At 44.3% G+C, this 26158-nt stretch overlaps 1 protein-coding gene across 2 annotated transcripts in view; it reads right to left on the bottom strand.

The window, feature by feature from the left end:
- The window catches only part of SHANK2 (SH3 and multiple ankyrin repeat domains 2), a 692308-nt gene that overhangs the window by 609830 nt on the left and 56320 nt on the right, over window positions 1-26158 (bottom strand). For both annotated transcript variants that reach the window (XM_043971951.1, XM_043971952.1), the window contains exon 2: window positions 25873-25934. The gene's annotated coding sequence lies outside the window, so the exon portion shown is untranslated. The remainder of the gene's footprint in view (window positions 1-25872; window positions 25935-26158) is intronic.

The raw sequence follows: 26158 nt of genomic DNA, 5'->3' as shown, positions 1-26158 counted from the left end.
CAGAATAGAAGACACCTAGTGAAAGCGCTTGTGCTCACTCGCTCGCGATCTCTCTCTCTCTCTCTCTCTCTCTCTCTCTCTCACACACACACACACACACACACACACACACACACACATCCACTTAATGCCCTTGGATAAGTCATATACTAAAAGCTACTAGAACCCAGGGAGCAGGAGGAAAAGGTCCCAGAATGCCACACTAGAGGCAGTGGGCACAAGGAAGGAAGCATGGCAGGGTGTCTTGATTGCATGGGTGTGAGTTGGTGAACCACTTTTCAGAATTTCCACATGGGGGAAGAAAGACAAAGCAGGTGAGAACCACACGACCCCATTCTCACAGGAGACACGGAGGATCATTTTTTCTAGGCGCACATGGTCTTTCTTTAACCCAGAGGCATGGGTGACACCTCTGGCCAAGAAAGTCAAAGGATATAGCCTCAAAGCACCATGGGTAACTAGTTCAAACCCTCTAGTTTGCATATGAGGAGACTGAGACCCACAAAGGTTAAGTGACTACTTAAAGTCACGCAGGTGTTAGGGGCAGGATTTGAACCAGGTCCCTTGGTTTTAGTAATGGTGTTCCTTTTCTCTGCCAGTCACATAAAAATGGAGGGGGCAAAGACACCAGGTGGGGAAAAGGAAGCAAGTGAGACAGACTTAGGTGAGCTGAAGTTGCAAGGCTTTGGGTCACCTCCAATGAGCTCATTTAAAACCACCATAATGGAAACTATAAAAAAGTGCCTGGCACTTTCCAATGGACTCACTTAGGTATTTCATGACTGGCTGACTACAAATAAACCAGAGGCCCTCCTGAGGAGCTCAGAAATACCGCAGTGATGATATACAGCATGTCCTCAGGTAAGAACCTCCCAGGAAGCCTGAGCCAATCTCAGTGGCAGTGACAAAATCTGCTGCTTTTTACCTAGCTGACACACTCACCAAGCAGCCTCAGGGCAATGCAAGGAACTTCTAAAATGATTATACTTTTGGTTAGTCCTGTTCAAGAAAAAAGAAAAGGAGCGATGAAATCTTTACCCCTAACCCCTCCCCCCCAAAAAAACAACAACAGATAATTGTCAAAAGAAGGCTGAAAATTGGACCAAAATCACAACCGATGGGGTCTGCATCTCCTCCCATGTTCTGATCTATGGTTAGTGTTATTTTCAAACAGCCATAGTTAATCCCTATGGCATTGCTCCCATTCCATATCACTTGACAAAAGTTTCTCTGTTTCATTCAATTCACAGGATCATAGATTTTGAGGGAGATAGTCCCTCAGGAGCCATGTGATGCAACTCCATCAGATTTACAGGTAACAAAAGTGATGTGCAGAATAGTTAAACAGCTCAATCAAGCTCAATCTGCCTGTAAATGGCAGAGCTAGGATTCCAATCCACAGCACAGGGATTTAGAGCAGGATTTACAGCTAGAAGGGTCCCTTCAAATCATCTAATCCAATTCTCTCATTTTACAAATAAGGAAACTGAGACCAAGAGAGGTCACAAGGGAGAAAGTGACCAATCTAGGATAACAATGCAGGTTCCTGGATTCCATATCCAGAGCACACTCCATGGTGTTACTTCTGACTCCAAATTTTTTTACATTTGTCCTGGCTATGGCAAGATCATAATGAAGGCTTCATAGCATAGTAGAAAGAGTGTTCTGGACTTGGAGTCTAGAAGACCTATGTTTAAATCCTTTCTTTGAAACTTACAAGCTTAGTGACTCCAGGCAGATCACTCAAACTCTCTGAACCTCAGGCAAATCTTGAAGACTACAAGAGGTGGTCAAGTCACTATCTGCATTGGGAGAGGGAACCACCATACCAGGCATTTCCATACTGATAAAAATCATGTCTTTGATGTACTGATGTAATAATAATGCAGTACTGCAGGATGCCATAACTGTCTCCAATGTGTGCTATTACAAATACAGCCACTAGTATTATTTGTGTACAGAGAGGGTCATTCTATCTGTTGACATTTTGTGGACCATAGTATTCTTAGTAAAATTCCTGGTTTATAAGATATCACTGTGTAACTGAAGATCAAGAAAGGTAAATGTATAAAGCACTTTACAAGCCAGAAAGAACTATCTAAAACTTGTTGTTGTGTTTTTAACTGTTATGATATACAGTTCTGTCATATAGCACCAATTTCTGCTAGCTTTGTTTAAAAAATGAATGTTATCACTTTTCATTATTTTTGCTAATTAAAGCTATACAAGCTAATACCTCAAAAATTTTATTGGCATTTCCCAAATTACAGAATATATTAGAAAGTATTTCATATTATTAGTAATTTCATTTCTTCCTTCAAAGATCATCTATTCCTATCCTTTGCCAATTTAGCCTGGGGAATGAGGATTCCTCTTGTATTTTTAGTCTTCTAAGAAATCTGGAAGTTATATTTTAATCAAACATTTACCACAAAGTGTTTTTCCCCAATATGTTTCTTTTATTTTATCTTGAATACAATGCTTTTTGCCAGGCAAGATCTAATTATGAAATCAAATTAATTTAGTTTATACTAATGCATTTTCCCATTTCTTATTTCATAATTAAAATTTGTTCTCCTTTCCATAACTGGAATATATTATTTCCTTTACATCAAATTTTTATTCTATTTTCATATTTAGATGGGGTGGGGCAGGCATACTTTCCCATGTATTCAAAGCATGCAGACTCTGGGACTGCAGTCCAAGCCAACCATCAGACCACCTGTTACAGATGCACTTTAGGAAGGGAATCAGTAAGCCAGAGTATACCCAAAGGAAGGCAAGCAGGGTGGTGAAAGGCCTTGATATCATGCCATAGGCAGACCAGCTAAAGGCTTCAGTGAAGAAGAGAATCCTTCTTAGATATGGAATTACTAGGCATAAGTACTTGTGGGGTTGCCCCATGGACTAGGGAGAAGACTTGGCCAGCTTTGCCCACAAGGCTGCACTGGGAGCAATAGGCAGATGTTCAAGAGATGCAGATATATTTAATATAATTAGAGGAAAAATTTTCCTGACAATCGAGCTGTCCCAGAGTGTAACAACCTGCCTCCAGAGGCACTGACCTCCCTCTTCCTGTAGCCTTTGCAGATTTCAAGAGAAGGCTTGATAGCAACTTTCTGCTGATCTGGTAAAGGGAGTTCTAGGTTAAGTCAAGGTTTGACTTGATGGTGAGTCAATCAACAGTCACCAAGGTTTTATTAGCCATTATTCTTGACAAGAACTGTGCCGAGCACTATCTAAGGATACAAAGAAAAGACAAGGATGTCCCCTGTCCTCTAGGACATCACAGTCTGATGGGGAAGATAGCAAGTACTATAGCTCTATACATACAGACATCTACAGGGTAAATGGCACTAGCAGCTGGTTTGTTTGGAGAGGGTAGAGAAGACAGGAAAAGCTTCTTGCAGAAGGGGGGATGTAAGCTGTATCTTGAAGGAAGCCAAGGAAACTAAGACATCAGAGGGGAGTAGGGAGAGCATTTCAGGTAGGGGGAACAGCTGGTAAAAAGGGCTGTAGGGCTGTCTGTGAGGACCGGCATGAAGGTAAGTGTGAAGGCCAGGAAGGGGGTAAAGTGTAAGAAGTCTGGAAAAATTTGAAGGGCTCAGGCTCTGGAGAGCTTTAAATACCCACCAGAGGAGCTTATTTTTGACCCTGGAAGTAAAACAGAACCATTGGAGTTTTCTGAATAGGGGAGAACCTGAACAGATCTATACTTTTAAGAAAGTCACTTTGGGAAAGGAGTGGAAGATAGATCAGAATGGGGAGAGACAGGATTTCCGGGGAGGAGTCAAGATGGCAGAGGAAAACTCCTAACACGATTGCTCCCCAAAGCCTCCAAATAATGCCATAAGACAATTCCTGGAGCAACAAAATCCACAAAAGAACAAGTTGAGACAATTTTCCAGCCAAAGACGGCTTGGAAATATATTTTTCATGATCTTACATGTTTAATTGATATTCTATTGCTTGCCTTCTTAGTGGGGGTAGGGGAGAAAATTTGGAACTTTTAAAAGTAAAGAAAACTAGATAAATAAATTATATAACACACACATACACGCTAATATATTCATATATTTTAAAACATGATCACTGAATCCATAGGGGCTGATGAGATTATTATATGAGAAAGCCTGGAGTAAGAAGAGGGCCCAGAAAAGAGTTTGGTGGGACACCCATGGTTAATCAACATGATATGGATAAAGATCCAGGCAAAGTCATAAGAAACAGGTAAGATGAGAATCAGAAATGCAACATGAGAATAACATAGCCGTGTCGAAGGTTGCACAGGGGTCAAAAGAATGAGGAGGAAAGGCTATTAGATTTGGCCATTAAAAAATCATCAGTAACTTTGGAAAAGAGCTTCAGGTAAATAATGAAATTTGGAAGCCAGGTTGCAGAGTGTAGAGTGAGAGGATAAGAAATGCAGGGACCTGGTGACAGATTTATCAGAACATTTAGCCAAGAAAAGTGGCAAGATAAAGGATGGTAGTGGAGTTGGTAAGAACAAGAGAGGACGTTTTAAGGCTAGAGAAACATTGGCACTTGTGTAAACAGCAGGTAAATGAGAAACAGAGAAGGAAAACCTGAAGATGAGGAGAGAATGAGAGTGATAATTAGAGCCATCTTCTGGAGAGACAGGAGCAGATGAGATCAAGGGTGTATTCACCTTGAAAAAGTGAATGGCCGGGGCAGCTAGGTGGCACAGTGGATAGAGCACCAGCCCTGGAGTCAGGAGTACCTGAGTTCAAATCCGGACTCAGACACTTAACACTTACTAGCTGTGTGACTCTGGGCAAGTCACTTAACCCCAATTGCCTCACTAAAAAAAAAAAAAAAAAAGTGAATGGCCACCTTTTCATCCAAGACCAGAGTGAAGCAGGAGATAGTGGGGGAAACCATCTGAAGGAAGTGAGTTGAGAAACAGGAGCTCTCAATTCATTCTGTAAAGAAGGAGACAAGGTTCTTAGCTGATGGGGATGGGAAAGAAAGTGTCAAAAGACATTTGTGGAGGGATAAAACTCTTTGGAGTAAGTTGCTAAGAAGAGCCAGGGAGTGAATGTATTAGAGAGGTAATAAACAGCATTCATTTATGTAGTGGGTTCAGTCAGTGTGGTCTCATGATTTCCTCTAGCCCCATTCACCAGCACACAAATAGGAGTCAGAATGATAGATGGTAGGAATAATCAAAGGCTGCAGTTTTGCAAGGCATGATGGAGCAAAAGGACAAAGGGGAAATGACTGGAGAGTAGTGGATAGTATAGCCTTGAATTTGTTCATGGAGGGGCTGAGATGAGCAAGTGAGTAGAGTGTAGCCAGTGCAGGGGTGATGGCCTGGCTCCATCTGGGGGTGGATGGATTGGAGGGTTCTGATGAGGACAAAAAAGAGAGGGAAACATGGAGCTCTGAGATTTGGTGATAAGTCAAATGAACAATCCACTTTTCTTTTCAACGTCTTCTACATGTAGGAAAGGAAGACACTCATAACCCATTGGATTCAAGCTGGTTCAAGGATGCCTACAGCTCAGCACTGGTCTCTCCTGAGCTGCCCAGGGCATTATCTCTCTAAGCCCTGATTTGGGGATGCCCATGTAAGTATGTCCTTTCTACTCTGGGATGTTGGTGTGAGGATCTCCTGGGAGAAATCAGCAGGTGCATTTACTTCTTCTGTAAGGAAGTCCAGAGAGAGACTAAGGATCGACCAGCAAGGACAATAACCACAGCCGGACACAAATGTGAACAACTTAGGAGCTGAAAAAGGAGCCAAAATCCATCAAAAGTACTTAAGGAACAGCTTGTCTCTGTCAGCCCCAAATTGGGCATGGTGGGGAATATGAGAGGAGTGTCAACCTGGACTCTAAAGTGTTTATAAAAGACTCAGAATTGGGATGTGGGGGAGGGCAGCTCAGCAGAGCCAGGCCTTGGTTATTTTTAACTAGGCTCAGTCATCAGCATCCCAAGGGACATCCACCAAGGCAGTAGGTCACCCATCTATGTGAGAATTCTCTTTAGCTTAACGACCCTTTAATAAGCTCCTAAGGCCCAGGCATCATACTAGGCTCTAGGCATACAAAGACAAAAGCAAAATGGTCCCTGCCCTAAAAGGAGCTTACATTCCACTCATTTGGAACCCTCCTGAGACACAGTTCAGCCTCTCCTTGACATACTACTAATCTATTATGAATCACAAAGCTAAAGGAATTGCTGTGGCACCTAGCACAACCAGAACTTGACCTCAGCCTCTGGAAAAGCTTCCCAAGGAGGAAGAACCTGCTGTTGTTGATCCTTTATTTTCAAAGAGGACCAATGACATCACAGGGCAATGTCCTGACTTGTGTGTGGATTTGATTTAAGTGAGGTAGAGCTGTGTAAAGTTGTCAGCCTCGCTGTCTTCCAGAGTCATCACAGTCCAGTGACAAGACAGGTCAAGATAACTGGTGATGGCCCGGTAGGCAGTGAATGACCTTGGTGTCTTTGATGTCTGACCAAGCTCTAAGCACTCCACAGCGTCTCCTTTGACTGCCGTCAGGGGCATTGGAACAAACTGTTCTCACTCACCCATTGCACTGGGGGAAGTCTTCACATGCTTGTGGTAGATATCCCTCTAACTCACTGACAGCTTTGAGTCTGCCCAGATGAGCTAAACCAGGCTGAGGGTAAGCAACAAGCAACCCTAAATTCAGCCAGCTCCGATGATTAAGAAACTGCTCCTGACCTCAAGTCCAAGTGATCTCCATCACTGTTCTAGCCTGTTAACCTGTGTCTGAGTCCTTGGTCCAGAACTTCAAAGTGAGAATTAACTGTACACCAACCCATTAGGCTGAGAGCTTAAAAGTCAGGCTGAGTCATGTCTATACCTAAGCCAGCATTTTGGAACATGTGGCTTTTGCTCATGGTATTATTTCTGAGAAGGGAAAAAAAAATGATTATAGAGCTCTATGAATTCCAAATATGTGTTTGAGAATAGCACCCTGGGGCAGTTCTGAAGATAGGGAAGGGCTGATACTTTAGTCCCTTCTGGCATCCTGTGGCTACAAACAGGCTTGCTCCAAATCATAGAAAACCCCCAGACTCAGCTGCTTCCCCTAAGCACCATTCTGGCTGGTTGCAATCCAAATGTACCAAACAACGAATGCCTCCTTCTCTTTTTCCTTATCTGCAATGGCAAATAAAACCATTCTGATTATAACACAAAGGAATGCCAATTATCAGAGTCACAAGTTCTGTGAGCTAGAAGATACCTCCAGGTCCTCTAGTACCATGGCAGCACAGATCTGGAGTTGAAGGGGATGCTGAGGAGGGGAAGAGTCAAGATGTCAGAGAAAGGCAGGGACTCATCTGAGCTCTCCCAAATGCCCTTCCAAACTTTAAATAATGCCTCTAAATGAATTCTGGAATGGCAGAACCCACAAAATGATAGGGTGAAACAATTTTCCAACCCAACAATTTGGAAGGTGGGAAAGAAAGGTCTACCATACCAAGGTGAGAGCAGAATTCAATTCAGTGCAGGATGCACCATTGGAAACCTGGCCCCAGCAAACCAGCAGCAGGCTTTTGGGGCAGTAGTAGCAGCAGCTTCCAGAGCTCTCAGCCCATAGATGTTGAGGGATGGACTACTAGTCAGAAGGATAATACAGGAGTCCTTTTACTGGCACTGGGTGTTTCATTGCCCATATTCAGATCCAGGTGATATTCCTGGGTCACAGTCTTAGGATAAGGAGGATCACTAGCACAACAGAGCTTGTGGTCCCAGGAGAGCAGGTCCCCTGGTCACAGTTCTATGTAGAAAAGAGTGCTTGTGGTTGCTCACCGACCGAAGCATAGTCCGACCATAGTAAATACACCTCCCCTTAGGTCATACCACTCTAGACAAAATGAAAACTTACAAACCCCTCCAGAACTAGCTCAGAACTAGCAGCAGCAAGAAAGACCTGAAGCTTGAGACAATGCCCCTTCTACCTCAGGAGCAGAGCCCAGCTTTAACAAGGTTAAAAGTTAAGAAATAGGCTGGAAAAATGAGTAACCAACAATAAAGAACCTGACCACACATAAAAAGTTCCTATGGTGACAAGGAAGATCAAAACACAAACTCAGAAGATAACAAAGTCAAAAGTGCTACATCCAAAGCATCAAAGAAGAAAGTGAATTTGTCTCAGGCCCCAAAAAATTCCTGGAAGTGCTTAAAAAGGATTTAAAAAATCAAATAAGAGAAGGGGCAGCTACGTGGCACAGTGGATAAAGCACTGGCCCTGGATTCAGGAGGACCTGAGTTAAAATCCAGCCTTAGACACTTGATACTTACTAGCTGTGTGACCCTGGGCAAGTCACTTAACCCTCATTGCCTTGCAAACAAAAACAAAAAACAAAAACAATTTAAAAAATCAAATAAGAGAGGTAGGGTAAAAATTGGGAAAAGAGTTATGTAGAAAATCATGAAAAAAGAGTCAACAGCTTGGTAAAGGAGTCACCAAAAATACTGAAGAAAATAATACCTTTAAAAATAGAATAGGTCAAATGGTAGATGCAGCATGAAGATCCACTGAAAGCAAGAACTTTTCAAAAAGGAGAATTAGCCAATTCACTGAAGAAAAGAAATCCTTAAAAAGTAGAATTGACCAAATGTAAAAGGAGGTACAAAAGCTCAATGAAGAAAATGATTCCCTCAAAATTAAAATTGGGCAAGTGGAAACTAATAATTTTATGGTAGATCAAGAAACAGCAAAATAAAATAAAAAGAATGAAAAAATGGAAAAATGTGAAATACTTCTTTGGAAAAACAACTAACATGTGAAGTACATTGACAAACTAATTTAAGAATTACTAGACTACCTGAAAGCCACAATTCAAAAAAGAGAGCCTAGACATCATCTTTTAAGAAATTATCAGGGGGAAATGCCCTGATATTCTAGAATCAGAGGATAAAATAGAAATTGGAAGAATCTACCTTATGAAAGAGATCCCCAAATGAAAACTCCCAGGAATACTATATACAAACTCCAGTGCTACCAGGTCAAGGTAAAAAATATTGCAAACAGCTAGAAAGAAACAATTCACATATTGTGGAGCCACAGTTAGGATTACACAAGATTTAGCAGCTTCTACATTCAAGAAACTGAGAGATTGGAATATGATATTCTGGAGAGCAAGGAGCTATGGTTACAACCAAGAATCACCTATCCAGCAAAACTGAGTATAATCTTTCAGGTGAAAAAATGGATATTCAATTAAATAGAGAACTTTTGAGCATGCCTGATGAAAAGACTTTCATGTGCAAGACTCAAGAGAAGCATAAAAAGTAAACACAAAAGAAAAATCATAAGGAATTCAACAAGGATAAGCTATTTATGCTCCTACATGGGAAGATGATACTTATAACTCCTAAGAATTTTGTCATTATTAGGGCAGTTAGGAGTATATATAGGCAGAGGGTGCATGTGTGAGTTAAATAGGATGGGACGGTATCTAAAAATTTAAGTTAAATTAAGGGGAGAGAAAAAGGCAGGAAAAGAGAGGTAGAATGGGGCAAGTTATCTCATAAAAGAAGCCGGAAAGAGCTTTTACAGTTGGTGGGAAGATAGGGGAGATGGAGGGAGTACTACAACCTTATTCTCATCAGAACTGTCTCAAAGAGGGAATAACATACATACCCAGTTGGGTATAGAAAACTCTATTACCCTATAGGAAAGTAGGAGGGGAAGGAGATTAGAAAATGTGTGTGAGAGGGGAGGGGAGGGCAGATAGAAGGGAGAGTGGACTGGGGGAGGTAAAAGTAAGAACCAGAAAACTTTTGAGGATGGACAGGGTGAAAGAGGAGAGAGAATGGTATAAACGGGGCGGGGGGGGGGAAGGGGGGAAAATGGGATGGAGGAAAATACATAGTACTCACAACTGTCAAAAAAAATATAGCATTTTTTCCCTAATAAAGGCCTCATTTCTCAAATATACAAAGAATTGAGTCAGTTTTATAAAAATGAGACATTCCCCAGTTAAATAGTAAAAGGATATGAACAGCAATTTCCAGATAAAGTAATTAAAGCTATCTATAATCATATAAAATGCTCTAAATCACCATTGATTAGAGAAATGCAAATTAAAACAACTCTGAGCTACCAACCCACATCTATCAGATTGGCTAATATGACAGAAAAGGAAAATGACAAATGTTGGAGGAGATCTGGGAAAATTGAGACACTAATTCATCATCTGTGGAGTTGCGAACCAGTCCAACCATTCTCTGGGGCAATTTGAAACTATGCCCAAAAGGCTATAAAATCACACACACCCTTTGTACCCTAAAGAGCCAAAGAAGAAAAAGATAAAAAGTCTTTATGTATAAAAATATTTCTAGCAGTTTTTTTCTTTTTTTAATAATAAACAATTTTATTTATAATTTTGAGTTCCAAATTTTATCCTTCCCTCCCTCCCTCCCCCCCCTTTCCCCTCCCTGAGGTGGTAAGCAATCTGATGTGGGTTATGCATGTGTAATTATGTAAAATGTTACCATATTAGTCATTTTGTACAAGAAAACTTGAAGAAAAAAGTGAAAAAAAGTGAAAAATATCATGCTTCAGTCTATGTTCAATCAATATCTGTTCTTTCTTTGAAGGCGGATATTATGCTTCATCATTAGTCCTTTGGAATTGTCTTGAATCATTGTATTGCTGAGAATAGTAAGTCATTCACAGTTCTTTTTCCCCCTATTTATTTATTCGTTCATTTGTTCATTTATTTGTTAGCAATTTTATTTATAGTTTTGAGTTCCAAATTTTATCCCCCCTTCCCTCCCTCTCCTCCTTCCCTCCTCCCTGAGGCAGTAAGCAATCAGATTTGGGTTATACATGAGCAGCGATGTAAAACATTACATGTTAGTCATTTTGTACAAGAAAACTTGAATAAAAGAAAAAAATGAAAGAAAGTGAAAAACAGCATGCTTAAGTTTGTGTTCCATCAATATCAATTCTTTCTTTGGAGGTGGATAGTATGTTTCATCACTAGTCCTTTGGGATTGTCTTGGATCATTATATTGTTGAGAATAGTCAAATCATTCACAGTTCTTCATCAAACAATATTGCTGTCTCTGTGCACAATATTCTCTTGGTTCTGAAGTTCACTTCACTATATCAGTTCATATAAATCTTCCCAGGTCTTTCTGAAATCATCCTGCTTGTCATTTCTTATAGCACAATAATATTCTATCAACATCATATACCACAGCTTGTTTAGCCATTCCCCAGTTGACAGGTATTCCTTTGATTTCCAGTTCTTAGCCACCACAAAAAGGATATCAGCTTTTTTAGTGGTGGCAAAGAATTGGAAACAGAGGGGATGCCCATCAGTAGGGGGAATGGCTGAACAAGTTGCAGCATATGAATGTGAGGAATACTACTGTGCTATATGAAATAATGAGAAGGATGATTGCACAAAAACCTAGAAACACTCACATGAATTAATGCAAAGTGAAGTGAGCAGAACCAGGAGAACACTGTTGTTTATCCTTTGTTCTCAAAGATGATCATGCCATCAGGGTGATGTCATGACTTGCAGCAGAGTGGTTTTAAATGAGAGAAGGCTGTGCGAGTTCACCAGCCTCACTCTCCCCTTCAAGAACCATTTGGGTCCAATGGCAAGATATATATCAGGAAGACTGGAGATGGTTCGGGTGTTTTTAAGGCAATTGGGGTTAAGTGACTTGCTCAGGGTCACACAGCTAGTAAGTGTCTGAGATGAGATTTTATCTCAGGTCCACCAGACTCCAGGGCCAGTTTTCTATCTACTGCACCACCTAGTAACAGCAATATCATGCGATGATAAGCTGTGAATACCTTAGCTCTCTTCTCAGAAATACAATCAAGACAATTCCAAAGAACTCGATAAAAAATGCTTTCTACCTCCAGAGAAAGAACTGATGGAAATTGAATGCAAATTGAAGCATACTTCTTTTTGCTTTCTTTATTTTTCTTTGTTGTTGGTTTTCTGGGGGGGGGGGTCTGTTTTCTTTCACATGACTTATATGGAAATATGTTTTTCATGACTGCACATGTATAAACTTCATAAAATTGCTTGCCTTCTCAATGAGAGTGGAGGGGAGAGAGGTAATTTCGAACTCAAAACATTTTTGTTTTGTTTTGTTTTGAGGCAGGGCAATGGGAGTTAAATGACTTGCCCAGGGTCACACAGCTAGTAAGTGTCAAGTGTCTGAGGCCGGATTTGAACTCAGGTACTCCTGAATCCAGGGCCGGTGCTTTATCCACTGCACCACCTAGCTGCCCCCTGAAAACATTTTAAAAATAAATGTTAAAAATTGTTTTTATTTGTACTAGGTAAAAAAATAAAATATTAAATAAATATGTTGTTTTTCAAGAAAGAAAAAAGGGACCCAGAAGGTCATTAAGCCCAATAGTCCCATTTTACAGATGGGAAAACTGATATACGGAGATGTGACTTGCCCAAGGTCAAACAGCTAGTAAGCATCTAAATAAGGATTTGAATTCAGGGCTTCCTGACTATAAGCCCAGTATTTTCCACTGTGCCAGACAGCTACCTACATCTAAAAAGACATTTCCTCCAGATGATTCCCAACAACTGATCCTGAAGCCTTCACTTGATGACACAAGCTCTCTCCCCTTTCCAAAAATTCTAATCATTAGGAAGCTTTTCCTGATATTCCAGCCTCAATTTTCCCCATGGCAATTTCTACCCATCATCCCAATTCAGTCCTTTGGGTCCAAGCAGAACAAAGCTAATTCCTGGTCCACATGGAAACCCCTGAGATGCACGAAGAAGCTACCAAGCCCCCATCTCCCCAGATATACATGTACACACATGATATGTGTGTGTGTGTGTGTGTGTGTGTGTGCATGTTCTTGCTCCCCTTCTCCAGGATAAACCTTCCCAGGTCACAAGGCCCAATCCCCAGACCTTTTACTATCCAGGTCACTCTCCTCTTGCCATTGTCTAGCCCAGGGTGTCAAACTCAAATAGAAACAGGGGCCACTGACCTGAACATAAAGATCCCTCTGGGCCGAAAATATTGATGTAGAAAACCACACATTTTGATTTTTTTTATCAAAACAACAATATATTAAAATCCAATAGGAACTACATCATCGGCTGGCTGAGGCAGGAGTGTCCTGGGCTGCTGTAGGCAGTGGCCGTGGGTTTGATCCCTCTGGTCTGGCCAAGCCATGTCTTTCCTAGAATGTGGAATGTGCACCTGAAGCAAACTGTCCAGATGTGGTCTGACTAGAGCAGAGAATTATGGGATAGTCGACACACTTATCCTGGTCACTCTGCATTCTGCCCATAACAACAACAAACATTTCCGTGGCTCCCTCTCTATAAAGCACTTGGTTTCCTTACCTGTAAAACGAGGGGGTTGGCCTTATAAGATCCCTGAAAGCTCTCCGGTCTATTATTTTACAAGGATAAGCCAAATGGTTATCGGCAAAGCCTGATATATTGTTAATTCCATTCCAGTTAAATGGGGAGGGGGTGTAGAGAGGGAGGAGGGGGGACCTTCACAGTTATAGTTTCAACCTTAGTCTCAGGGGATGAATAATCCTATTAACTATACAGTGGGAACAGATCTGGACGCTGGGAAAGACATTTAATTATTAACTCCCAGGAAACATAAGCAGAAAACACCTTTCTAAGCAGCAAAGGTGTGGAAAGGGAAGCAAGATGCCGGCTCATCCTTATCGCACTCAGCTCACCACCTGTCGAGAAGAAAGGGCCGGGGGCGGGGGGGGGGGGGGGGGGGCTCTAATTTTTCCTGCTCTTGGCGCTTGGGGAGGGATGACATTACTCGGCCATCAGATGCCAGGAACAGCATCGGAGTCTGAGGGGCCAGGTGAAAACGAGAACAAGGGTGGGACAGACAAAGGGAATGCCGCCTTCCCCGCTGGCCAGCCGGGCTCCAGGAACATCCATTAGGAGAGAAAACCCTCACAGAGTGCCCAGCCCTTCTTGGGGCGTGATCCCCACCGGACTTGAAACCAGGCCTCTTCACACAAAGGAATTCTACAGGAAGAAGCTGGGATCAAACTCAGAGTCCTCGGTTTGACATTGAAAGCCTTTCACGATCTGCCCCCTGTCCGGCTATTTGGGACGACTTCCCACGACTCGTCCTTCACCTTTCACTCCATGTTCCAGCCAAATCCATCTACTCCCTGTTCCCCATATGTGAACTCTCTCACCTCAGGGCCTTTGCCCAGGCTGTCCCCCCGGAAGGCACATTGTTTGCCTTCTGTGGAATCTTTAGTTCCCCGCTAGGGCGTAGCTGCAGCTCCACAGCCCACATCAGGTCTTCCCTGATCCCTACAGTGAATGTTTCCTTTGTCTCCACAAAAAGAACGTTCTTGTTACTTTGTATACACTTTGTATACGTGTCTATCATCACAACCGAATGTGGTCTCCTTCAGATCTTCAGACTTTGCCTTTTGGCTTTCTATCCCCACTTCTTATTTCAGCAAGCCCTTAGTACAGGCTTGTTGAACTGAATCGAAGGACTGATCATTACTAATATTAATAGCTACCCTTTACATAGTGCTTTGAGGTTTGTAAAATGCTTTAGGAATGTTATCTCATAAATGGTCAAAGGATAGGAACAAGCCATTTTCAGATGAAGAAATTAAAGCTATCTATTGACATATGAAAAAATGCTCTAAATCACTATTGATTAGAGAAATGCAAATTAAAAAAACTCTGAGGTACCACCTCACACCTATCAGATTGGTTAATATGACAAAAAAGGGAAGTAATAAATGTTGCAGAAGCTGTAGAAAAATTGGAACACTAATGCATTGTTGGTGGAGCTGTGAACTAATCCAACCAACCATTCTGGAGAGCAATTTGGAACTATACCCAAAGGACTATGGTACTGCATATACCCTTTGACCCAGTAATACCACTGCTAGGTCTGTATCTCAAAGAGATCATAAAAAAGGGAAAAGGACTACAAAAATATTTATTGCAGCTCTCTTTGTGGTGGCAGAGAATTGGGAATCAAGGGGATGTCCATCAATTGGGGAATGGTTGAACAAATTGTGGTATATGAATGTAACGGAATACTTTTGTGCTGTAAGAAATGAGGAGCTGATAGATTTCAGAAAAACCTGGAAAGACTTAAGTGGATTGATGCTTCGTGAAGTGAGCAGAACCAGGAGAACATTGTACACAGTAACAGCAACATTGTGTGATCATCAACTATGATAGACTTAGCTCTTCTCAGCAATACAATGATGTAAGGCAATTCCAAAAGACTCATGATGGAAAATGCTCTCCACATCCAGAAAATAGAACTGTGGACTCTGAATTCAGATTGATTCATACTGTCTACATTTTTTTTCTTTTTTGAGGTTTTTCCCTTTTGTTCTGATTCTTCTTTCACCACACAACTAATGCAGAATATATTTAATGTGATTATACATGTATAACCTATAGCAGATTGTTTTTTCTCTTGTCAAAGGGAGAGGGAAGGGAGGGAGGGAGAAAAATTTGGAACTCGAAATCTTATAAATACAAATGCTGAAAACTTAAAATAAATAAATATTTAAAATTTTTTAAAATGTTATCTCATTTGACCCTCACAACAACCTGGGAAGAGAGATGTTATTATTATCCATATTCTACAGAGAAGACACTGAGGCAAACAAAGGTTAAAAGACTTGCCCAAGGTCACACAGCTAATAAAGTTCTAAAACTGGATTTGAACTCAGGTCTCCCTGACACTAGGCCCAGTACTTTGTCCACTGTGCCACCTGGCTGCCCATGTGATTGCTGGGTAAGTGACATTTGTATCCGGAGGCTCAATTTGATTCAATTCAATAAGCATGTATTAAGCACCTACTATGTGCAAGGCACTATATTAGGTCTTCTAAAAAATCTTCAGGTAATTCCCCAGTCCTCCCAAATACCCAAAGTATATGAATGGACATAGCGCCCACTCTGCTGGTTCCTCATTCTATGAAGACCCAGACAGAGTGTTGGTCATAAAATGGGAGCTGTCCAGAGGTAGAAGGGCTCAGGGGTCATCGCAAGGCCATGAGACTAGAGCAAATAGCAGAATCTCTGTCATTCTCTTCCAGAATCTTCTGGAATTTAATTCCTCATTCAGGGCAGCTACGTGGTGCTGCAGTGGATAGATAGAGCTACAGGCCTGGAGTTAGGAAGACTCCTCTTCATGAGTTCAAATCTGGCCTCAGACACTTCCTGGCTGTGTGACCCTGGGCAAGTCATGTTACCCTGTTTGCTTCAGTTTCCTCATCTGTAAAATGAGCTGGAGAAGGAAATGGCAAACCCCTCCAGTATCTCTGCCAAGAAAAGCCCAATGAGGTCATAGAGTCAGACAAGATTGAAGAATGATCTAACACCACCACCACCGCCACAACAACAAATTCCTCATTCAAAATGGAGGACGTGAGCGTTATCAAAGGAATAAGGCTAAAAGAACCCCAGTTCCTCTTTTGGACTTTAAGTGTCCTTATCTATTAACATGAGGGGGTACAGGCAGCAAAGAAGTGGTATTCTTATTGTGTTAAATTGAACATATATTTAATTTAAAAACAATTACTGAACAGAATTTCATTTTCCATACAATCCTATTTTCTTTTGTTCTTTATATGCTAGAATATTTCGGTTTGATGATTTTTAAGTTCGAAAAAACATTTTAAGTAAGTGAAGCTGGGCATTTCTGACTCAGAGATCGTAGAATTCTGCTACACCTAACATTCTGCTAACACCTGCCAATGAGTGAGTATTCCTAGGTGCCAACACTCTACCTTTCCCTGGGAAGGTCCCCAACTGAATGTGCCTTTGGATTCCAGGACAAAATCTAAGTTAAACTGTCAAGTCAGACTGCAGAACGCTGACTTCCATATCCATCTTCTAACTCCCCCCCCTCCCCGATTAACACCAACTCTCACAGGTTGCTTTGGTTGCTGTATTATCCCGAAAAAAAAGGAGAAAGACTAGGATTCTATACTTGGGCCAATGGCTTCACTTCTCTAAGACATCATTTTCTCATCCATAAAATGGGCACAATAATACTTGTACTTCCAGCGACAGAGAAACATTTTGAGAAAAGAGCTTTATGAACCTTAGAGCTCTCTGCCAATGTTAGCTATTAGCATTAGCAACCAGTAATGGCAGAAATCCTTCTGAAGACTTAGTCCCAAAATTTGAAGAACTTATTTAAAGCACAGACCAAGTCTTCAGAGGTTCCACTGGGGAAAATCCTACTCTTGAGCTCCCCATGAATGTGTGGCACCTGGGGTTTAGTCTCTAGTATACATCTATCCCCTTGCCATACAAGCATGCACGCGCGCGCGCGCGCGCGCGCACACACACACACACACGTCTGGTGATAAAAACAATGCCAATGGAAAGGGGAAATCCGCACAGCAAGAAAGGCGATAACTTTGAAAAAGAACTCTGCCAATCTTCCCATCTTGCCAAGTCCTAGTCCAGTCTTTATGGAATCCTGGCATCTGCTCTGAGAGTCAGCCTAAGAGAGGTATGGAAAACTTGGAGGGGTCTCAGGGAAAATCTCACAAGGTAATTCAAGGTTCTGGAACTGTAGAAAAGGAGTGAGATGATGAAATATCAGGTTGCTACCATTTCTTCTTGCTGAAGAAAGGGATTTGGTAGCATTTGAAGCATGTGACTGACTAAGCAGAGAGTTCTGAAGTACATGTGGGATCCTGACATGCCGGGAGGACCAGCTGACAAGTCTCCTCAATCTCCGCTGAGCAGAGCACAGAAGGAAAGCAAGATGACGAACAAGTTCATGTTCATTCCCCAAGTTCCAGATAGTGAGAGCCACTAAGGAAAGGACAAGGCCGTATTTCCTAGAAACCCCAAAGAAATAGATCAAACCAAATCAAGCTCCATAGGGACTAAGGTTTTATAAGACATCACCCCTACCCCTAGTGATCACTAGATCTCAGGGTCTTGTGGAAGACCATGGCACATATGCAGATTGCTGTGATCTACACTGAAGGCATTCAGTGTTTCAGAAAGGGTCAAGCACAGTGTTTGGGAGAGCCATCCATGGTGGGGATGGGAAGTGGTGCATTCAGCAAAGGCTGCTCCTGGAGGACAGGCTACCTGAGCTGGGATCTAATAGATTGGTAGGATTCCAAGAGGCAAAAGAAGAACATCTGTGAGGGAAAAATCCATCCTCTTCTCAATAATTCTCGGGAACTCAGCAGCGAAGTGACAAAGACTTTATTTTCTTCTCATGAGAAGGAGGCACGCTGGTGTGCTGCTAATGGGTGCCCAGAAAGGGGGCTGGCAGGCTCTGTTTTATACCCTAGTCCCTAACGCAAATGGACCTTCCCCTTTTTCATCACTAGTGGGGTTACAATCTACGTGCAAAAACTAGCTAATCGGAATGCAGTATTCCCACCCCTCTTCCTTGTATGGGCATAACTCAGGAGTGGACCTTATACTTCCTTATATGGACAGAACTCTGGAGAGGACCTTATTGAGACCAGGGCTCCTTGAACCATGTGACCTTGCTAACCTGATGGGGAGGAGGGAATCTGAGACCTTTGTCCTACAAACAGGTCTGACTGACTGTTATATCCACATTGAGAGGAGATGACTACCCGTTTCTCACAACATCTAACTCCTGGGAGAGCAAAAAGCCCCGCTGATCAGAGCTAGGCTGAAGGGAGGTGTGTGAGGAAGGGAATAATGGGCAATAAGGCAGAAAGGGCAGAAAGGCACCAGGCTGGAGAGGCCCCTGAATGGCAAACAAAGAGATGGAGATTTTGTAAGAGAGAGGTTAACTCCAGAAGCCTTTTGAGCAGAGGAGGGACACAATGAGACCTTGGCGTGGCCTCTAACACTTAGTAGGCACTTGTCATATTTTTATGGACCTCCGGGATCCACAGGACCAGCGGCTCTGTCTTGGGACCCCGGACTAAATGCATCACTCAAAGCCCTCTTCTAGCCCTCAACTGATTCTTTGTATGTGAAAAGAAGGCTTTGTGGGAAGGTCCCAGGGCTACCCACCATAAAAGGCAACTTTAGACATGCACAAAAAAGAGGGTTACTTCCCACTCCCCCCCCCTTTCCCGGCCATTAGCTCTCAACAAGGGAGCTCCTCATTGTACTAGGACCTCATCTCAATGCCAGGCAGAAGAGGCAAAGATTTCCCGTAGTGGTGGCCAATGTAGACAGTCCATTTTTCCCCGGAGATGCCAACTCCCCATTCTGCTTTTCATGTTAAGAGAATTCAGCTCTGTTCCACAGCTAGCTCACCTCCTTGGGTTTCATAGCTGATAAGTAGGGGGTATCCCTTTCAGCATTTCATTCATTTGTCTAGCCGAGGTAGGAAGCCAGCTCCTCCCTGGAGTAGACAAAAGCCAGACAAAGCAAGCAGACTGATTACAGAAAGAGAGCTTCCCATGGATGCCGATGCCAACAGAAACAAATGGGAAGGAACATAAGTGATGACCAGGGGGTGGGGCCATGGTCAAGAGAACCCCAAAGAGAAGGGACCTTCAGTACTTTGGTTCTTTATGGGCAGTGGGCCAGGAAAGACAGTAGAAATGGGTTTACTCTAAATTATGGTGTTTGAAAGCCTTCCAGGACCCAAGCCCTATTGTCCTAAAGCAGCCCTGAGCCCATGGGACCGGTCTGGTAATCCGTGTGTCTCGGACAGACACTTCCAACAAGTGGGGACCAGAATTCACTACGATCAGAGCAGAGCAGAGCAGACTGCCTGTGAGAAACGGCTCCTAAAGCCTGCATTCCCTCAGTGCTTTGTCTCTTTCATAAACTCGGCCTGAAAGCAAAATTAAAACAAAAAATGTTCCCCTGACATTGAAGAGACAGCAATCAAAAATGCTAAACAGAGAGCTAAGAACACAGCAGAATCATTCCCGACAATTCCATTAGCTGCAGGGGGTGGGGCTGTTGGGGCACAAGAAAGAACTGTTTGCTTTCACCCAATAGGAGAAAACTTTGTTTATGCTATAGGATTGTGCTCCTTGAGTACCCAGATGAACAAGGTAAACTCCACCCACTGTGGGAGGGGAAAACTGTCTGTTCGGGGACTTCCAAGTTTTCTGGGCTACTTTGTAAAGGACCATAACTTGGAGGTTCCTCCCAGCTCTGAAGCTAGGCACCCAGCCGGGAGGACTGGAGTTCAATCTGGCCTCAGATACTCACTAGCTGGGTGACCCTGGGCAAGTCACTTAACCTGTTTGCCTCGGTTTCCTCACCTGTAAAATGAGAATGCTCTCACCCTCTCCAGGCCACCAAGTCACCATGGGGATCCCATGAGATAATGGACAGGGAGCATTTGCTAAGCTGTTACAACAACATTGGCCACTCTTTGGGTAATTCTTACTGCCCTAAAAGTCCTCACTCTCATTCATAACTTCATCTTTGTTTTGCTGCCAGCACTTTTAAAGTTCTGCATACAAGCTGGGCATCATCATCACTATTGCTTTTCAAAGTGGGATGAGAGAGACCTACATTCAGTCCAAATGGGACACGGCAGCGCCAAACTTTCATGAAGATAAACAATGTGCTTCTCTTCCCAGGCAGTGCCAAATCCTCCCACCTGAGCCAGGGCAGGACCCTGCATGTGCCCGAGGAAAGCTACTCCATTATCCCTCTCTGTGCCCTGGTTTCCAAGACAAAGCCAGATCTTTTAGTATGGCATTCAAAGCTTTCACACAGTTAGTACCTGGTCACCACAGTCAGTTTACAAAGGCAGCATTTCATTGGCTGAAGGTCAGAATGAGCAGAATGAGGAGCACCCACTGCACCTGTGCTAATGGATCTAAGGAATCCCTCTAAGTCCAAGGTCACCCTGCCCACCCTCTCTATGAGAGTACCCCTTGTCTGCTCTCCCCCAATCCTCATTCAGCTGTTCCAGCCCTCTGGTCTCTCTCGTTGTCCGTCTCTGAGCTCCTTGTTTCTTTCTTACAACCACAGCATCAGAGGATGTTGGAGCTATGGGTGACCTTAGCAGCCCTCTATCAGGCCCAAACAAGGCAATGAGGGTGAGAGCAAGAGTCACAAGGAACCTTCTAGAACAAGAGTCACAAGGAACCTTCTCAAGGTGGCGGCACCTCTGCTCTAATGAGGTTACTCATGAGGGTTACTAGAGAGGATTCTGGACTCTATAAGCCCCTACATGCATTTGGGAGGAAGTGTTATGGCCTTGGTAGAAGCTGCATTTGGTGAGACCTAGGCCCCCGATTTCTGGGGTCCACCTAGAAGAAACGCTTTGATGAGGCAAACAAGGCAAATCACCACCATCTAATCAAGGGCATGAGAAAGGGAAAGTCACTTAAAGAGAGCTCTCAGAGTCCTCAATCAAGCTGCCTGCCTAATAAATTACATACAAATTAAGATAATGGGATAATCTTGATTCAATCAAGCCTCTTAGACTTAGAACTTAACCCTTCAGAATCTGGTGTGTGACTGGGACATCTTGGCAGAGAGGTGACACAGCACTGCCCTTACAGGTAGGGGGACTGGCCTCAAGTCCTGCCTCAGACCTCCCTAGCTCAGTGATCCTGGACAATTCTCTTAATGGACCCAAGTCTCAGTTTCCACATCTGCAAAATGAGAATAAACAGGACATATAACCTCATCCCTTCACCCTGCTCACACTGGGAGGAAGCAGGGGCAGGGCCCAGTCCACTAGATGAGGCTGTTTTCAGGGCCTGGCTTGGCCCCCACAACAGAGGCCTCTCTCGGCTGGGACTCACTTGCTCCTGCTCTGAGCCTCCCTGAAGAAGCCCAACCCCAGATCAGACGATGCCCAGGAGCAGCAAGGGCTGAGGATGTGGTTTGCTATGGCATTAAAAAAATCCATTTCATGCTCAGATAGGGCCTTCCAATCATCCTGGCACTTGGGGCAGCCCAAACACGACGTGTTCTCAAAAAGCCAGGATGTGCTTGAAGAAACAAGAGACCCAGAAAAAAACACAATGAAAGTCTTGGACGACCCTTTAAAATGTCCTGCCACTGAGACTTGGGAGGGAGGGAGGAAGGGAATAATGACCACGTGTGTAACACCTGCGATGCATCAGGCACTGGGTGAAACACCTTACAAATATGGCATCCTTCGATCCTCACAATAGCCCCAAGAGGTGGAGCTTTGTCTTGGACGAGATACTGTATCTTTCTTCCTTCCCCACTTGTAAAATGTGCAATTTGGAGCAAATGCCCTCTGAGCTGCTGGATGACTCTGAGGGAGACTTAAGAACGGGGCCAGGAAGAAACGAGAAAGCCACTCAGGGAAGGAAAAAAGGAGGTGATCAGGAGGTGATGTCATGACCTGCAATGAAGTGGGTTTCAGTGAGTCACTGATGTGCAAGGTCACCAGCCTCATTCTCTCCTCCAGAGTCATCTGGGTCCAGGGGCAAGATATACTTCAGGATGCCTGGAGATGCCCCAGATGTTTAAGGCAATTGGGGTGAAGTGACTTGCCCAGGGTCACACAGCTAGTGTCTGAGGTGAGATTTGAACTCAGGTCCTCCCAGCTTCAGGGCTAGTGCTCTATCTACCATGGCACTATCTAGCTGCTAGATAGAGCACTGAGCTTGGAATCAGGAAAATGCATCTTCCTTAGTTCAAATCTGGCCTCAGATACTTACTAGCTGTGTGACCCTTGGCAAGTCTCTTCACTCTTTTTGCCTCAGTTTCCTCAACTGTAAAATGAAGATAAGAGCAACTACCTTCCATGGTTATCGTAAGGGTTAAATGAGATATGTTCTGACAATCTGAGAGAAATCACTTTGGAATTGTGGGATAAGATCAGGACATTATTCACATCCCTGGACTCAGGGATCCTGCAAATACCCCCAAAAGTTCTGAAACTGACATCAATCAATCAACATTTATAAGTACTCGCTATGTGTCAGGCTGGATTTGCAATCATGTGACCTACTTCTAAATACCATTGACGAAGCTTACACTCTGTGAGACCTTTGAGGAGTCACAGAATCTTCTCTGCCTCAATTTCTTCATCTGAAAAAATGGGGGTGGGGGGAGCTAGAACTAGACAATCTCTAAGCTATGATCTTTTGAATACAAGGAATCCTGAGAAATCCAAGGAGACCCAGATGAACCGATGCAGAGCAAAATTAGCAGAAGTAGAAAAATAGAAGACATGACAACCACAGCCATCTAAATGAAGATGAGGAAAGGCAACAGAACTTGGATCAGCGTGGGTCCCAGAGGCCTGATGAGGTAAAGAACTGCTTCCATTTGGTAGGAAGGTGGTGGGCTACAGGTGCAGAATGAGGAATGCTTCACACTACCACAGGGCTTAACCTGAAGCTAACCTAGCTTAATTTCTTAAAAATACAAACATAGACATATAAGTGAGAGTATTATAGGTCTGTGTTTATTAGGAAGCAATTATGAAGTGAAACAACAAAATCTCTTTGAAAAAGACTTTTTGGAGGCAGCTCGGTGACACTGTGGATAGAGCACCAGCCTTAGATTCAGGAGGACCCGAGTTCAAATCCGGCCTCAGACACTTGACACTTACTAGCTGTGTGACCCTGGGCAAGTCATTTAACCCTCATTGCCCCCCCCCCAAAGAAAGACTTTTTTAGAAAGAGCAAACAGACTCTCTTCACCTCTCAGACACACTCTGGGCAGCACAGAAGCCGTTTCCTGCCTCAGGCAGCAGACCCTCAGCCCAGCAGGGCAGGTGGGCTTTGGTCTTTTCCCTCTGACCTCATCCTTCTGGCCACGAACCCCAGCAGCCTCAGAACTGGCTCCGTTTGAGAGCGTCAGGTTACATTGATGGGAAGCAGGGTCGGGATCACTGCAAAATTTCTTCTGAGGTTCTCTAGCTGTGTGATTTTGGACAAGCCACTTTATCACTCTGTTCATTCACTTTGTGAGTGGCATCACTACCCACCTTAGAGGGAACTAGGCCTTATTAAGCACCCCTGCATGTTGGGCACTGTGCTAAGCACTTGCCAATACTGTCTCATTTGATGAGGAGAAGGTTTAGAGAGGAGCGGGGAGGAAAATATGCTTAGAAATGTGAGTGTTGATGTGAAGTCTCTAAATGGGAGGGATGGTGATTGATACCATCTGTGCTCAGTCCTGTAACCAGATGCCTCCAAATGCCACCCAAGGCCTCTCTCGCTAGGGACAGGCAGGCATTCTTCTCCCAAGCTCCTGGATTCCCAAGCAAGAACAAAGGGAGGCTGGCAGAGGAGATTCAGCGGCTGGAGCCAGGAACCCAGGGGACAACCAATGTCTCCAGAGGCGTCACCTGAGTCAGGAGGGAGCCCATCTGCCAGGGAGAGAGGGAGGGAGGAAAGACAGAGCCCGTCCTGTGGACCTGGGAAAGAACTGGGAAGGACAGAGGACCCGCAGATGGGGATGAAGGACTCCAAAGTCCAAAGCGGCCATGACTGCCTAGCATGGCAAAGCCAAGATGGTGGAGGCTAAGTGATGGAAGAAGGAGTCCTGGCAGAGAGCCGGGCTCAGCCCTCTCTCTGCTTATCAACAAGGAAAGCGGTCTGTGTTTTACCAAGTGCTTGGTAGGCACTGGCTCATTTGAAAACATGAAGAAACAGGGCAGCTGCTTGGCACAATGGCAAGGCCTACGTGGCCGTAGGTGATCTCACTAATTTGCAACATGAAGGGGCTGGACAAGAAAACCTCCCAAGTCTCTTGCAGGGCTGGATCTAGGAGCCCTAAAATGATCCCACAACCCAGCAAGGGAAGTAGCACAGGAATTCTCTCAATTTTTACAGATGGGGGAACCGAGGCACTGAGCTGAAATGACCTGCCCAAAGTCCTTCTGACTCCAAACCCAACATTCTCCCATCCACACCTCTGCCATCTCTCAGCTGAGAGCCTTTGACTAAGCCCTTTCCCCTTGCTAGGCCTCAGCTTCTGCCACACGACTCACAAGGTACCTCCTTCCAACCCCTGCTCTGAAGCTGTGAGTCTATGATAAGACCCTGAAGAATCCCCTGCTCCCCAAATCACCATCGGGGGAACAACTACGGCCTCCACCAGCTGATGCAAGTCCAAGCACAAACAGCTGCTTGCACCTCCCACCCCCCAGCCCCCAAGGATCCTTCAAGGCCCATTCGAACTTTCTGAACCCGGGTTATTCTGTCAGTCAGTCAGTCAGTCAGTCAACAAGCATTTGCTAAGTGCCTACTATGTGCAGGCGCTGTGCTGAGTACTGAACTACAAAGAAAGCTCATGGACCTGCCAGCCTAACAACATGAGAGTCAATTCAGGCTTCTCAGCAGGAGGGATGGCAGGAAGAAGCCAGAAGGCTGAGGCCTGGGCAAGGAGGAGGCAGACTCCAGGCTGAGGGGCACAGGGCTTTCCCCTGACCCTCTTGCAATGCCACCTTCCTCTGTGGACTTGCTCAATTCGGGGCTGTTGTTCCTCGAAGATGCACATCTCCCACCTCGGCACCTTTGTCCTCATGCCTGGCACGCCCTCCCTCCCCACCCCAGCCTCAGAATCCTGTCTTTGGTGGAGCTGTGCTCCTGTACTTGTTTCTGCGCGAAGGGCAGCCTCTCCTCGACTCCCGGGCTGGGAGCACAGTGTCCAGCGCCTCCCCGGCGACTGGACGCTGTCTCCATCTACGAGTTCCTGTGTGTGTCATCTCTCCTATGGAAGTCACCTTCTGGAGGTTAGGGCCTCCTTCACTGTCTTTCTATCCACTCTGTGCCTACCCAGCGCGGGGCGCGGCATACAGCAGGCATCTAATACATGTTTGTAAACAAATAGACCAGTTACTTCATCGGTATCGTCCAGAGAGGTCACAGCACGGGGCCGCAGGGCCCCTCCCGTGAGCCACTTTTCCGTGGGTCAGGTGGGAAGCAGGAGGGGTCATAGGTCATCACTTACCCAGAGACAGATGGAGGGGAGGACAGAATCTCGGCCTCAAGTTTCCCCGATCTCCTCGAATGCTGTTGGAGAAAACAGGGAGAAGGGGGTGAGTGCGGAAGGCGACCATCCGCGTGCCCAGCGTCACTCCTGGGGGTCCTGAGGCCCCTTGCGAGGTCCCGGGCTACTGCGGGGGGGTGGGGGTGGGGCGGCATGGCGCCTTAGCTTGCAAGGGGAACCACAATTTTCCCTCGTCTGGACTCAATCCTCGGAGCTGGAAAGAGTTCTCACCTCATTTGTTTGTTAG

The sequence above is a fragment of the Dromiciops gliroides genome, chromosome 6, assembly GCF_019393635.1.
Source record: "Dromiciops gliroides isolate mDroGli1 chromosome 6, mDroGli1.pri, whole genome shotgun sequence".
Classification (NCBI taxonomy): Eukaryota; Metazoa; Chordata; class Mammalia; order Microbiotheria; family Microbiotheriidae; genus Dromiciops; species Dromiciops gliroides.
The sequence above is the reverse complement of the archived record's forward strand: the minus strand, read 5'-3'. Positions and strand labels throughout refer to the sequence as shown.